This window comes from Silene latifolia, chromosome Y (genome assembly GCF_048544455.1).
Source record: "Silene latifolia isolate original U9 population chromosome Y, ASM4854445v1, whole genome shotgun sequence".
In the NCBI taxonomy this organism is placed as follows: Eukaryota; Viridiplantae; Streptophyta; class Magnoliopsida; order Caryophyllales; family Caryophyllaceae; genus Silene; species Silene latifolia.
In genome coordinates this window covers 4,661,413-4,675,886 of record NC_133538.1, presented here as the reverse complement: position 1 = coordinate 4,675,886, position 14,474 = coordinate 4,661,413, and positions in this window count along the sequence as shown.

Sequence of the window (14,474 nt, the reverse complement as noted above, 5' to 3'; positions counted from 1 at the left end):
ACTAAAACACCAACTTTTTTTGTCTTAATTACCCCAACCCCTAAGTCGTACTTAGCTTCATAACCCCATACACCCCTAACTCCACTACATCCCATATATCCCAACCCATCCCCATTCACCGTCAATCTATCACCCTTCTACAACCATGCACACCACCATGATCTGCATCGGTGCTCGCTCCACCATGATAAGAAACGTCTATAAAAAAATGGGTAGAACAAATAGATGTACATGGAGTACAAGAAATAACATATTCCATCATTCTTTTTCTTTTTCTTTTTTCAAATACTAGCCCACTTTATATGTAGCACGGGCAAATTAGGAAGTTGACTCCAAAGGTTTGCTCTTATGTGCCATTAAGCCTAAACCTGGCAAAATAAACCTAGACCCGAAAAACCGATCAAAAATATCGGAGTTGATAACCGACCGAACACCCGATATGAGTAACCTGAATCTACATTATATAAAATCCAAGTCTTTTTACGACTTCTGATTGGCTCCTTAAATTAAGGAGATAAAAAAACCATTTGACCCCACATCTACTTATACCATTACTTACATAAATTTTGATCAATTAATTTCTTACTTCACTAAATTTTAATGCATCATTAACTAAGTAAATTTAAAAACTAAGGAATTAACCAACATAAAAAATATAAGTCTAAAAGATCTCGCCAAAAAGTTACTGAAATAAAAAATTTTAAAAATCCAAAAATAAAATACCATAATAATTATACTGATTAAATCATTATGGTGATTTTTTTGAACATCGAAAAAATCACCATTGTAATAGATAACAAATACTTATTTTGATAAAAATAAAAATATTTCAAATCGAAAAAAAATCACCATAATATTTTAAAAATAACCCATGCATTTTTATGCACGAGTCTAAAACTAGTAGACCCAATACTCGACACAATCCAAATGAACCAAAACTGAAACGAATTTAATAATAACCGAATGATATCCGAACCTGAATATATCCGAACCGATAAGAACTGCACCGATAAAACAAAACTAAAAACACTTATTTTCCCATAAAAACACTCATATTTTAGGTGTTTATTCATTAATTATTTATTCATCAATGGTATTATGAATTATTATATTCAATTTGAAAATTATAAAGTACATCGAATCTAATTTTTTAACGTTTAGCTCAAGAAAATTATGACCCGAAACTCATCTTAACTAATATTGACCCGACCTGAATCGCACCCGATGCGAAATAGCACAACCCGATTAAAGTGGCTAACTAAATCAACACGATCAAAATCGAACTGAAACAGAAACTACGGTAGACCCGATTTAAATTGAACTGATTTAATCTGATCCAAAACTGAACCGAATAACCCATTTGTCAAATCTTTATTGAGGCTCCTTCAGTTTTAGTGGATGCATATTAGTCTCATTAGTGTTGCATAATGTGCAATTAAGTGCAATCAAACATTAATTTGTTATTTTTCGTCAATTACTTTTATTTTCTATAAAAATAACATATATAATAAAAGGTATATTCTCTCGTGTAGCCCTAAACTTTTTCGTTTTCTAAGGTGTATCCCAAGTTTTTCACAAAAAAACTTTGACCGACAATAATTCTCCGTTACGAGTTCAGAAAGCGGTAATTTTTTTTTCAAACCAATTATCTCGTCAAGGCGTTGAATTTGAAAAAATAATTCACCGCTTTTTGAACTCGTGGCCGGTAGTTATGGTTGGTCAAAGCTTTTTTAACGAATAAACTTTGACCGACCAAAATTCCCGTCTACGAGTTGAGACGTTCGTGAATTCTTTTTCAAACTGAAGACCTCTTAAAGACAGTCAATTTGAAAAAAAGAGTATCGTATTCTGAACTTTTATCCAAGAGTTATTGACGGTCAAAGTTTTTTTCGCAAGAAAAGAGGGGTACATCTTAAAAAACGAAAAATTTCACGGGTACACGAGACAATATCCCATAATAAAAACAAACTTTTTAGGGTTTTCTCTCTTGTACCTGTAACACCCCCATACACCAAGTGCCTTACCAGGACCACCTAACGCATGGGAATGCTACCATCTTGGTTACCCTAGGCAATGAATATCAAATAGACCATAAAAGAATGTACTTTAATACATAAGTTTAAGTGATTACATAACAAAACCAACTGTAAAGTAAAGTACAACTATTCTTAATCCAAACTACAACTAAAGTAACAAAAGGTCTCAAGATAACACAGCGAAAGACTACTATCAGACCCGTGGCGACTCCATCCCCAGCTAATCCCGCGCGCATCCATAATATACCTGCTAGACAACTGCTCACCACCCCCGAATGGATCACCACTGTTTTTTTAAAACATTTAAACGGGGTCAGTTACTGCATAAACAATAATATAAGATAAACAACAACAGACACACAATCACAATCTCCAACGCCGTCACATCACCAATCATCTGACTACACACTAAAGTATGTAGCCCTGCCAGAATATCCATCGCAACAGATATTCCTCACTGCCGGTGGGGGACCGCAGCCGTTGATGAGTCATAATTATATACATATTTATGCCTCCCCTTAATTGCTTTTGATACAGTTTCCGTGCTAGTTTATATCATTTACATGCCTTTTAAGTTAGAATGTCGATACTTCCGACTTTTGATGTTTAATGCAGGAATGATGCATTTGAGGATCAAAGGAATGAAATGGGCATCGCGGAGTGAGCATGAAGGGATAGTCGAAGCATGGCACGAGAATCCATAAGTACGAAGGAAGAGAAGTTAAGAAGAAAACACGAAGAAAAGAGCTTCTTATTACAAGTGCCTACTTTGAAGAGCCATATCTCGAGTTCTACAACAGATTTTCAAGTTATTCAAATTGGAGGTGAAAGCCTATCCTCTTAGCTTTCCAACGCCTCAAAAATCGCTTGTTTCTGACAAGTAACGAAGAAATGGCGGTCGTTTGAAGTTCAGTGCGCGAAGCAGGAAATTGGTGCCTCGGTCGAGTCAACCTTGGCTCGATCGAGGAACTTCATGCTCGATCGAGTCACTCTCGACTCGATCGAGGAACCAACCTAATCTACTAAATTTCGCAATGTCGAGAGTTGGGTGTTCTTGAACTTTGGTGCCTCGATCGAGTCACCCTTGGCTCGATCGAGGAACCTTCCAGTTTTATAATTCCCGCAACTTTCCTTAAGTCGGTTATGTATTGCTATAAATACCAAAACTCGTACCCTAGGTTATGGATGCTTATTTTCAGTAGGTTTAATATAGCTACCTTAGAAAACTCTCTAAAATACTTAGTTTAGTTTATTTATTGTTCTTACTTCCGGATCTAGCTATTTACGGTATTGTTCTTAATCTTTCCTTTATTATTAATCATTTATTTCATTGTTCATCTTTTATGCTTGCAATCATGTTTCTTATTAATGTTATTGTTGTTCTTCTTTCTATTATGCGTAGCTAAATCTCTTATCTAGGGTGAAAGGGGATCTAGGTTGTTAGAAAAGGGATTATTATGAATTGATTGTTAAATTGCTCTTAATTGTTGTTTGATTATCGTACTACTTCTAATTAGTTAATTACTGATCAGAATTGATTAATTAGTCTTGCATAAACTAGGATTATCACCGACGGGTTAAGACTAGTATAGGCCACGATAATTGAATAGAGATAATTTAATGATAGCGACCGCATGTTAAATTAGATCTAAAAGAAATATTGAATCGACCGATCATATGACTTTCAACAATATACATTGCTCAATCAATGAATTAAATTCTACCCTTTGACGACGACCTAGTGAACCCGATCCCTAGACCTTTTAATATTATTGTTATTCATCTTTTATTTACTTGCAATTAGTTGATTAGCATACAAACAATCAAACCCCCAAAATTGGTTACCTTAAGACGAAATTAAATATAAGCAAACTAGATAATCACCGCCTCCCCGTGGATTCGACACGACTTACCGCTAGCTATTTTGTTAGTACTAAGCTAGGATTTATTTTGATTAAGGCAAACGACTGAAAATAACCTTATCAAATTTGGCGCCGTTGCCGGGGAGGCAACAATTGTTCTGTTTGTTTCTGTTTATTTTTGTCTTTTGTTTCAGGGAACTTCAATTCCTTGAGGCAGTTTTATCTTTTCTTGTTGTTTTCATGTATGCCCAGGTCTAACAGGTTAGAGATTATACCTTTTGATCCCGAGCGTAAAAGACTTTTAGATGCATTTAAAATTTCAAAGAGAAGTAAGTCAAGTGGAAGACTTGAGTACACTTGACTACGAGCGGTATACTTTTGCAGAAGATTTATCCTTAGAAGAGGATACACTTATTTCTGCAGCTGTGACTTCTACAACACCAAAGATGCCTACATTAGCAAGTCACTCCGAACCCACGACCGCTTCAATTCCTAAAGGCTTCAAGCTCCCTACCGCTGATAAGGGAACTTTTGAGATCAAGCCTTCTTACATAAGCTTGATAGAGAGGAATTTATTTGGAGGAAAAGCAGGAGAGGACCCCGCAAAACATATGGAGAAATTCGTTACTTATTGTTGTTCTATTCCTTTAACAATTTGGGGTGTCTCAAGATCGGTCGAGCAAACTCTCTTCCCTTTCTCTTTGAGAGATGATGCAATTTGAGTGGTTAAGGGACTTAGACATGGAGACCGACGCAATTACCAACTGGACTTCTCTAGCTCTTGCATTCTACAAGAGGTATTTTCCACCACAGAAAACTAATGCATTGAGAAGTCAGATTACAAGTTTTAAGCAAGGTCCTACTGAGGATTTTAATGAAGCATGGATACGGTTCAAAAGACTAGTGCGATCCGTCCCTCACCATGGTTTTGAGATTTGGTTCCTTTGCAACCAGTTTTACAACGGGTTGTATGATGATCATAGAGCTTTACTTGATTCTGCTGCCAATGGGAGATTCCAAGATAACACCAATGATGGTAATGCTTGGAAGTTGATTGATCAGATAGCTACTCACACAGCTGAGTATGGTAACCCCAGAGGAAGTAAGAGAGGAAGTGGCTCAGATAGTGCGGTTGCGGCACGTTGGAAGCCATCATCGGCTCAAATAGCTGAATTGAAGACTACTCAGTCTTTGGGTAAGCAAGAGATGGTTCATATGGTTCAACAAGAAGTGTCCTGCGAGAGATGTGGGATAGATGGCCACACTGCGGCCAAATGTATGAGTACTATTGAGCAAGTTCAGGCCTTCCAATCTTTCAAGCAAGGTACACCATATTCTAATTTCTTTCAAGCTTCTCAACAAGGTACCTATATTATTCCTCCAAATCGTGGTAATCAGCCACAAGGAGGTTATCAAAGGCCAAATCAAGGAGGTTTTCAACAATTTCAACCTCCTCCTCAAGTTCCAAGTAATGAAGTATCAGAGTTAAAAGCTCTATTGCAACAAACTTTGATGATGCAACAAAAGCAAACGGCTCAAATCTCCGAACTTATGGCTCATAATAAGATGTTGGATACTCAAGTTGCTCAAATGGCGACTCAAAATCCATCAAAACAGTCCGGTCTTCCTCCTCAAGGTAAACAAGCTCATGAGCAAGTTAATGCAATTTCTTTAAGGAGCGGTACTTCTTATAACGGTCCGGACATGCCCATTAAAGATGATGAAGCTCCATACATGCATCCTAAGGGGTTGGGAAATTTGGAGCTAAGTGACGATGAAAAAGAAACTTGCAAAGATGAAACACGAGATTTGACGAAAAGTAAAAAAGACGAAGGAGCTGAACCTGCAGAGGTTCCTCGATCGAGTCAGCCCCGGCTCGATCGAGGAACCAGCGTGCTCGATCGAGTCACCTCTTCGACAGATGGCGGTTTTTCAAAAGTTGTTTCTAAGGTCAAGCCAGCCGAGCCCATATCTATTGCACTACCTTTTCCTCATCGACAACAAAAATCCAAGCTGGATAAACAGTTTGGAAGGTTTATGGAGGTAGTAAAGAATCTTCAAGTGACGAGTGCCATTCGAATTGGTAACTCAAGTGCCGGCGTACGCTAAATTTTTAAGAGAAATCTTATCAAAGAAGCGGTCTTTTGATGAAGTGGAGACAGTAGCATTTACTCAGGAGTGCGCGGCCGCATTACAAGCTACCTCACCACCAAAGCTTAAGGATCCAGGGAGTTTTTCTATTGCTTGTCATATTGGCAGTATAGCTATTGATAGAGCCCTTTGTGATTTAGGGGCTAGTGTTAGTGTCATGCCGTATTCAATTTGCAAAAAGTTAAATATGGGTCAACTCCGTATTACTAATATGACCTTACAAATGGCCGACAGATCTTTAAAGAAACCTATGGGTATCTTAGAGGATGTGCCCGTTAGAGTAGGGAAGTATTTCATTCCAGTTGACTTTATTGTTATGGATATGGCTGAGGACTCTCAAGTACTCATCATTCTTGGTAGACCATTCCTTCACACTGCAGGAGCACTCATAGATGTTAGGGATGGTAATCTGACACTAAGAGTCGGGGATGACACTATTAGATTTGTTCTTGATAATACTTTAAAACGTCCTCCTGATTTAAAAGCTTCTTGTCATATGATTAATGCTCTTGATCCTACTTTTGATGATTGTCTTGCTTTATGTTTTGATAGGAATCCATATGACGCCCCCTGCTTCTTTGCGTCATATCCATGGAGCAAGGAAGTGGATGAGATAGAGAAGTTGATTTATGGAGATGATCCTCTTCCGAGATGGTTTGTTTGTGTTGAGAGTGTTGAAATAGAAGTGAATTGGATGCTTTGGAAGCCGAGATTTTCAAAAGGAGCCGTTAGAGTTTTTGATGAAGCTTCTATGATGCATTTAAGTGCCTTATCTCCTTCCTCAAGAAGATGACCGAAGAACGATGAACATTGCTCTTATTTTACATTCGATTTTGAGTTTGATGAGCCAGGACATTTTACATTGTTTTTATTCTTTGCTTGGACTTTTTATTGGTGCTACTTATGTTTGTGTGTAGCACATGCGCTACTTTTTGATTTACTATTACGAGCTTTAACTTGTATTGATTATGATTCGTGTGCGCATTTGTTTTAAATGCAGAAATCGGCTCGACAGAAGGTTCCTCGATCGAGTGTCATGGGGCTCGATCGAGTCACCTCGTCTTTTGGGTCAATAACGAGCTGACGATGATAGGATTTGTGAGGATGATTATTTACCCCTGTTTTGCAAAACTGGTTTGGGGGAATCATAAGCTCTTACCCGGTATTCTCTTCCCTTGTACCTTCTTTTATTGTATTATCTAGTTATTTCCCATTCCTTTTGTTAGTTGTGTCCTTTAGGTTGCTAGATTTTTGTGTGATTGTTATGCTGTAGGCGTCACAATGAGGACACTGTGACATTTAGGTTTGGGGGAGGGTCTTTTATTATGTTGTGTGCTTTTTATTTATGTTGTGTGCATTTATATAAAAGATCCATAAAAATTAAAAATTTTATAAAATACAAAAACATGTTTTTCCTTTGTTTTAAGTCGAGTCTTGGTGAATTTAATAACAATGACGTTAAATTGCATTGTTTTTGCATTTGAATCCCAAATAGTTGTCCATGTACATTGTTTTGACTCGTTAGCCATGAAAACAAAGCTCATAATTCAAGTCTTAACCATATTGACATGCCTTATATTGATTAGATTTGACACAATTACGTTGGTAAACTACTTCAATTCTGAGGTCTATAGAGCTTCCTAGGCCAGGAACATCAATAAACTGGTCTCATTGTCAATTAGGCTTGAGTGTGGTTTCTCCTTGTGGAATGTGTAATATCAAATTGCATAAGTGTGACATTGATTTCTTGATACTTTTATTGCTTTCATTTGACTAAGTACATGTGGATAGGCGGTTCTTATCCTTCAAATAAGCCTTACAATTGCCTTTTTGTTAGCCCGTTTGAAACCTTGTAGCCAATATTAATTACATCCTATGAGCTACAATCCAAGAATTTGCCTACCTTTTCGGGACAGTCGCAGTTGCTTATTTATCATGTCTATTTTGCTATTATGGTTGGGTTGGGACTTATTGTTGTCATGTGGGTATACCAAAATAGTTTTAGCGATTGTGTTGTATCCTTGTGTTGGAAAAAGAAAAATATGAAGCAAAAAAAAGAAAAAAAAAAGAAGAAAAAGAAAAAAAAAAGAGAAAAAAATCGAAAAAGAGAAAAAGAGAAAAGAAAAGAAAAGAAAAGAGATTGCTTCATTTGGTTTTGTCAAGGATCAAAAGGATGGTTGTTAGAGTCTAATGCATAGTTGGAGAGTAATTTATTAGCTCTCATATGTTGTAAAGTTGAGATCATTTCTCTAAGTTGGGTTCATTTATTATCAAAGATTTGGTTTTTGTTTTGGTTAGCGCTGCGACTACCGTCTTAGCTCCACATATCCATAACGTGCTTTGGCACAAACCATTTCTATCCCTTTAACCCATTTGCCACCCTTATTGTCCTTGATACATGTACTTTTGTCTACATATGATGATTGCATATTAGTTGGGAAATCCCTATCACATTAGATTGCATGCATGTTTCATAAGTTGAGTGAGTGTTTCTACTTCTTTCTATCTTCACATATAACTCACCCTATATACTTATGAGTGCATGAGTGAATCCGCGAGAATCCGACTAATTTGTCTTGCAAGATCGAAAGGTATTTGGCATTTGTATCTAGTATGGTGACTTGAGACTTGAGCTACGTTTTCTATTTCCCTTACCTTTGAATTTGTTTTATTGGTACACTTTAGTCATTACTTTGTTACAGATATGGATAGCTTGGGATTTGTATGTGCATTAAACATTAGCTCTGAGTTATTTATTTGCCATTTGTATGATTGACTTTTGTATTGTGTGTTGCTTTGCTTGAGGACAAGCAAAGAGATGGTTTGGGGGAGTTTGATGAGTCATAATTATATACATATTTATGCCTCCCCTTAATTGCTTTTGATACGGTTTTCGTGCTAGTTTATATCATTTACATGCCTTTTAAGTTAGAATGTCGATACTTCCGACTTTTGATGTTTAATGCAGGAATGATGCATTTGAGGATCAAAGGAATGAAATGGGCATCGCGGAGTGAGCATGAAGGGATACACGAAGCATGGCACGAGAATCCATAAGAACGAAGGAAGAGAAGTTAAGAAGAAAACACGAAGAAAAGAGCTTCTTATTACAAGTGCCTACTTTGAAGAGCCATATCTCGAGTTCTACAACATATTTTCAAGTTATTCAAATTGGAGGCGAAAGCCTATCCTCTTAGCTTTCCAACGCTTCAAAAATCGCTTGTTTCTGACAAGTAACGAAGAAATGGCGGTCGTTTGAAGTTCAGTGCGCGAAGCAGGAAATTGGTGCCTCGATCGAGTCAACCTTGGCTCGATCGAGGAACTTCATGCTCGATCGAGTCACTCTCGACTCGATCGAGGAACCAACCTAATCAACTAAATTTCGCAATGTCGAGAGTTGGGTGTTCTTGAACTTTGGTGCCTCGATCGAGTCACCCTTGGCTCGATCGAGGAACCTTCCAGTTTTATAATTCCCGCAACTTTCCTTAAGTCGGTTATGTATTGCTATAAATACCAAAACTCGTACCCTAGGTTATGGATGCTTTATTTTCAGTAGGTTTAATATAATTACCTTAGAAAACTCTCTAAAATACTTAGTTTAGTTTATTTATTGTTCTTACTTCCGGATCTAGCTATTTACGGTATTGTTCTTAATCTTTCCTTTATTATTAATCATTTATTTCATTGTTCATCTTTTATGCTTGCAATCATGTTTCTTATTAATGTTATTGTTGTTCTTCTTTCTATTATGCGTAGCTAAATCTCTTATCTAGGGTGAAAGGGGATCTAGGTTGTTAGAAAAGGGATTATTATGAATTGATTGTTAAATTGCTCTTAATTGTTGTTTGATTATCGTACTACTTCTAATTAGTTAATTACTGATCAGAATTGATTAATTAGTCTTGCATAAACTAGGATTATCACCGACCGGGTTAAGACTAGTATAGGCCATGATAATTGAATAGAGATAATTTAATGATAGCGACCGCATGTTAAATTAGATCTAAAACAAATATTGAATCGACCGATCATATGACTTTCAACAATATACATTGCTCAATTAATGAATTAAATTCTACCCTTTGACGACGACCTAGTGAACCCGATCCCTAGACCTTTTAATATTATTGTTATTCATCTTTTATTTACTTGCAATTAGTTGATTAGCATACAAACAATCAAACCCCCAAAATTGGTTACCTTAAGACGAAATTAAATATAAGCAAACTAGATAATCACCGCCTCCCTGTGGATTCGACCCTGACTTACCGCTAGCTATTTTGTTAGTACTAAGCTAGGATTTATTTTGATTAAGGCAAACGACTGAAAATAACCTTATCAGCCGTTCCCACCTAAGCCCCGCTCATCTCCATCGAGCGAATAACCCATGTTCCTTAATATGCACATCCCCTTATGTGGCGGGTTCCACAGAAGGCGAATCAAGGGCGTGAAGCCACTCCCGCAAGTGACTCCACTCAACCGAGAACGCACCTCACAAACCACAGACAATTATACAACAACCACACTATACAATCAACAATCACCAATTCCGAAACAATATGATATAAACCAACAACCAATCACAATATCAATTTTAAACAATGCCAACACCAATTACGATATAATCATCATGCCAATCAACCAATCAACCATCTTATAATCATTTATACAATAACTGAGTAGGGAAACCCTACCTGGAAAAGAAACCACCAAGATCGTCACAATCAGCTAATCAAAATCGTTCTTCAACGAAATCACCTCCTATAAACATACAATCATACAATCATAATCTAACATCAACAATACTCCCTAAAGTCCCCAAATTACCCAATTAGGGTTCCAACTAAAATCAATGAAATGACATAAAAATCATACTAGAAGCTTACCCACAATACGACGGTCTCAACGGCATAAAGAACACGATGATCCGACAACGTTAGCCCTTGGGATTTGATAGTAACGCGACGAACGAAGACAACGTAACTTCTTTTCTCTCTTGAAAGGTTTTAGAAAAGATACAAATGATGAAGAAAGTGACGGGAAGCTTTATATATCAATCACGCGTTACCAACAAAACCCGACTAAAATAACCCGCAAAAGTAACTTACTCGATCGAGTAAGTAACTTACTCGATCGAGTGACCCTTACTCGATCGAGTCCCCAACTTACTCGATCATGTACCCTTCAGCAGAACACTGTTTCGTAAACCAAACATACTTACTCGACAGAGTAAGCCCCACTTGATAGAGTACCCAAAGACATAGAAAACCGTAGTATTACAGTCTTCCCTCCTTAAAAAGAACTTCGTCTCCGAAGTTCAACCCGTACTAAAAAACAAACATACCCACTCGACCATGATGCAACAACGCAACAAAGACTCAAAACAAAACCTCAAGCACAACTTATACCGACTCAAAACAACCTATCTCCACAACATGGCTCACGATATCGTATCCACTATATTATAGTCTCTCTCGACACTAACTCCATACACTACCAACTACCATACACAAACGCCGCTAACTAACATATTATCCACTAGAAAATACAATATCAAGACAATCCACCAAGCAAGATCAACCACCAAATGAATTGTTACATTCTACCACCCTTAAAAAGAACTTCGTCCTCGAAGTTTACTTACACTCATAAATACCATCATCCAACTGTTAACACTATCGAACTCATAAACATCATCATCCAACTGTCAATGCTATCAAAGTATTCTCCTATTCCTAAACATCACACCACTACAAGCATGCCCATGACCTTTTAACAATATCAACTACAATACAAATCCATTCTTTATTCTCCATCAAGACTCAAACTTCCAAATCTAATACAACATGTATAACCATTAAACTCTCTTTGTCGCATTCTACCCTTCTTAAGATAAAGTTACGACCTCGTAACTCACTAATAGTAGATCCTTTGCTATACTTCCCAAAATCCTCATCACCACCGCATGTCAACGATAACCGATTATAACCTCAACACCTGCAACCATTCCTATATCCATGTCTCTCTGCCTCTAACAGTTCTTATTCCTCAATTCATTCTGTACACCATCTAATCTACACCATAAAATCCTCAGCAAAACCAATACTCCAACTCTTCCACATTACCGCAAAACAACATACCTCTCTATAAAAAGCACCTATCTCCAAAATCATACTCACGATCCACGCTTGTTACACATACTCACACTAGATCCTCAAGTTCTTTACTTTTATTATCGCAAAACTCATCCATAACTTAACAGAATACTAATTCCTGATGTGACCAATATTTGAGCATATTTAGTCCCCGAATTAGACTCGTTCCTATGCTTTTTAGTGCATAATTGGGTCATTTACTATCTTTAGTCCTTTGTTTTGCATATTCTTTGAGGTTTTGTTTCCTTGGTAGGAGAGGAGTGCAAACCTTGCATTTTCATGGCAAAATGGAGCTAAATTGATCGAATCTAATGACCAAGCATCAAAGTGAAGACAAGACTAGAAGGCTCATGTAAAGAATGTAGTATATGGGCAAGGATGAAGAAGATCTTTCCATCTCCGACAAGATCCTTGAGGATTTTTGGAAGAAGAAAAGAGGAAGAAGCTTGTTGGACTACAATCCGCCCGTCGCAGCCTCGGGACGCTCGTCCATGACCTCCACAATCCGAGCGTCCCACCACCCTGCCCGCTCATCCTGCACCACCACAATCCGCTCGTTCCGACCCCTTGGCCGCTCGGATTCATGCCCAGTACAGCACGTCTCTTCCTTGTTCCATTCCGGATGCGAATATTTCTGAAAGACTAGCAAAAAGGAGACTAGCATCTTCCTTCCAGAGGAGCATTTCCTCAACTTTTCTTAAGGGTCTTAATCGTCATTTAAGCCCTTAGTAACCCTAATTTATGTACCTAATCCTCACTATAAATACCCCATTGTACTAATTAGATTATCATCAATCCTTAATATTATTTATGTTCTTCCTAATCTCATTCTAATCTTGTAATCAACTTTTAATTAAGTATTAATACAAATCTCATTTCCTTAATTTCTCTATTGTTCATCATTTATTTTGGGTAATTGAAGACTATTTGGGTATTATTGGGAGATTGACAACCTTCCATCAATCATGAATTTCCCATTTTGACAATTATAATTTATTAAACCGTTTGGTTATTTTATTTGATATTTTAAAATTAATTAATTTAATTAATTCATTTTAAGCACGAATTTTATAAAAAGAATATTCTAAAGCTTAGTTTATATAAAAATACGTATTTTAGTCAGACAGTAATAATAGTGCCAATAATAATAATAATTTCCGTCTTAACTTCCGTCTAGCTATAGACCGTCACATTTCCACTAGTGAGAATAATCTTTCTCGACCTATCCTATTTTGACAACACACTCACCTACCCTCTTACACTCTACCTTTATATATATATCATTATAATTCATTTATTATTATTATATATTATTACTATTATATTGTTATTATTAGACATTATTATTGTGGTTGCCTACTGCGTCCCCACCCCCCCTTCCTTCTTCCTCGTTCCTTCCTCATTCTTTTAAGGTAAGAAAGTATCGTCCTTGTGGTGGTTTCGTCTTTCGTCGTCTTAAAAAAGTATCGGTTTTTGTCTCAATCCTTTCGTGTTCTTGCTCCTTGATGAAGGTTTCGAAGACCCGGTGGTATACTCAAGCTTTGGGGGCCATTTATTTGAAGAAATCATGAGGTAACGGTGATAGGTTACTCGACAATGAGTCGATATTTCGCCCCTTTCTTATCTATTTTCACTTTTATTTATCGTTAAGCTCAAGTCTTTGTATGTTCCTCATGAATGAGGTTGGTTTTGTGTTGTTAATAGTCTTTTAACGTGGCTGTTTGGAGGTCTTGGACTCGTCTCAAGCTGGAATTGGGTATGGGGGTAGTTGTGGTGTTCATTGCTCATTCCGTGTTTTCTATACATCTATCATTCCCGTTTCCGTCCTTTTCCTTGTATTCTTGGATGAGATGTGCTCCGGTTAGTAGTACTTTAAACATGCTTCATCTCTGTCTCAACCCAGCTTTATGTTCGTCGTTAATGGAAACAAAATTTGGTTGCTTGAATTTCTGTTTGGTACCCGAGCTGGTCTGTTTTCATTCTCTGTGTTGGGACAGACCAAATTTGTCTTTTGAATGGTTTTCGTGCTCGTCCCTTTCGTGTTAATATTGTTATACGTGTGCTCGATTTCTTGCTTTAAATATCTGATTATGAACCATACATCACCTAGGTAATTGTGACCGTCTCACGGCTTGTTTGGCAATCGTGGATGGGTGTGTGTGAGTAGTTCGTTTACAGGTGGTTACGGCTGAGTCGGCTGTTTTGGATGGCAAGGGCTAGTGGTTACACGGCCATAACATGGTTTGTTACTCGACTGTTGGTCATGTGTC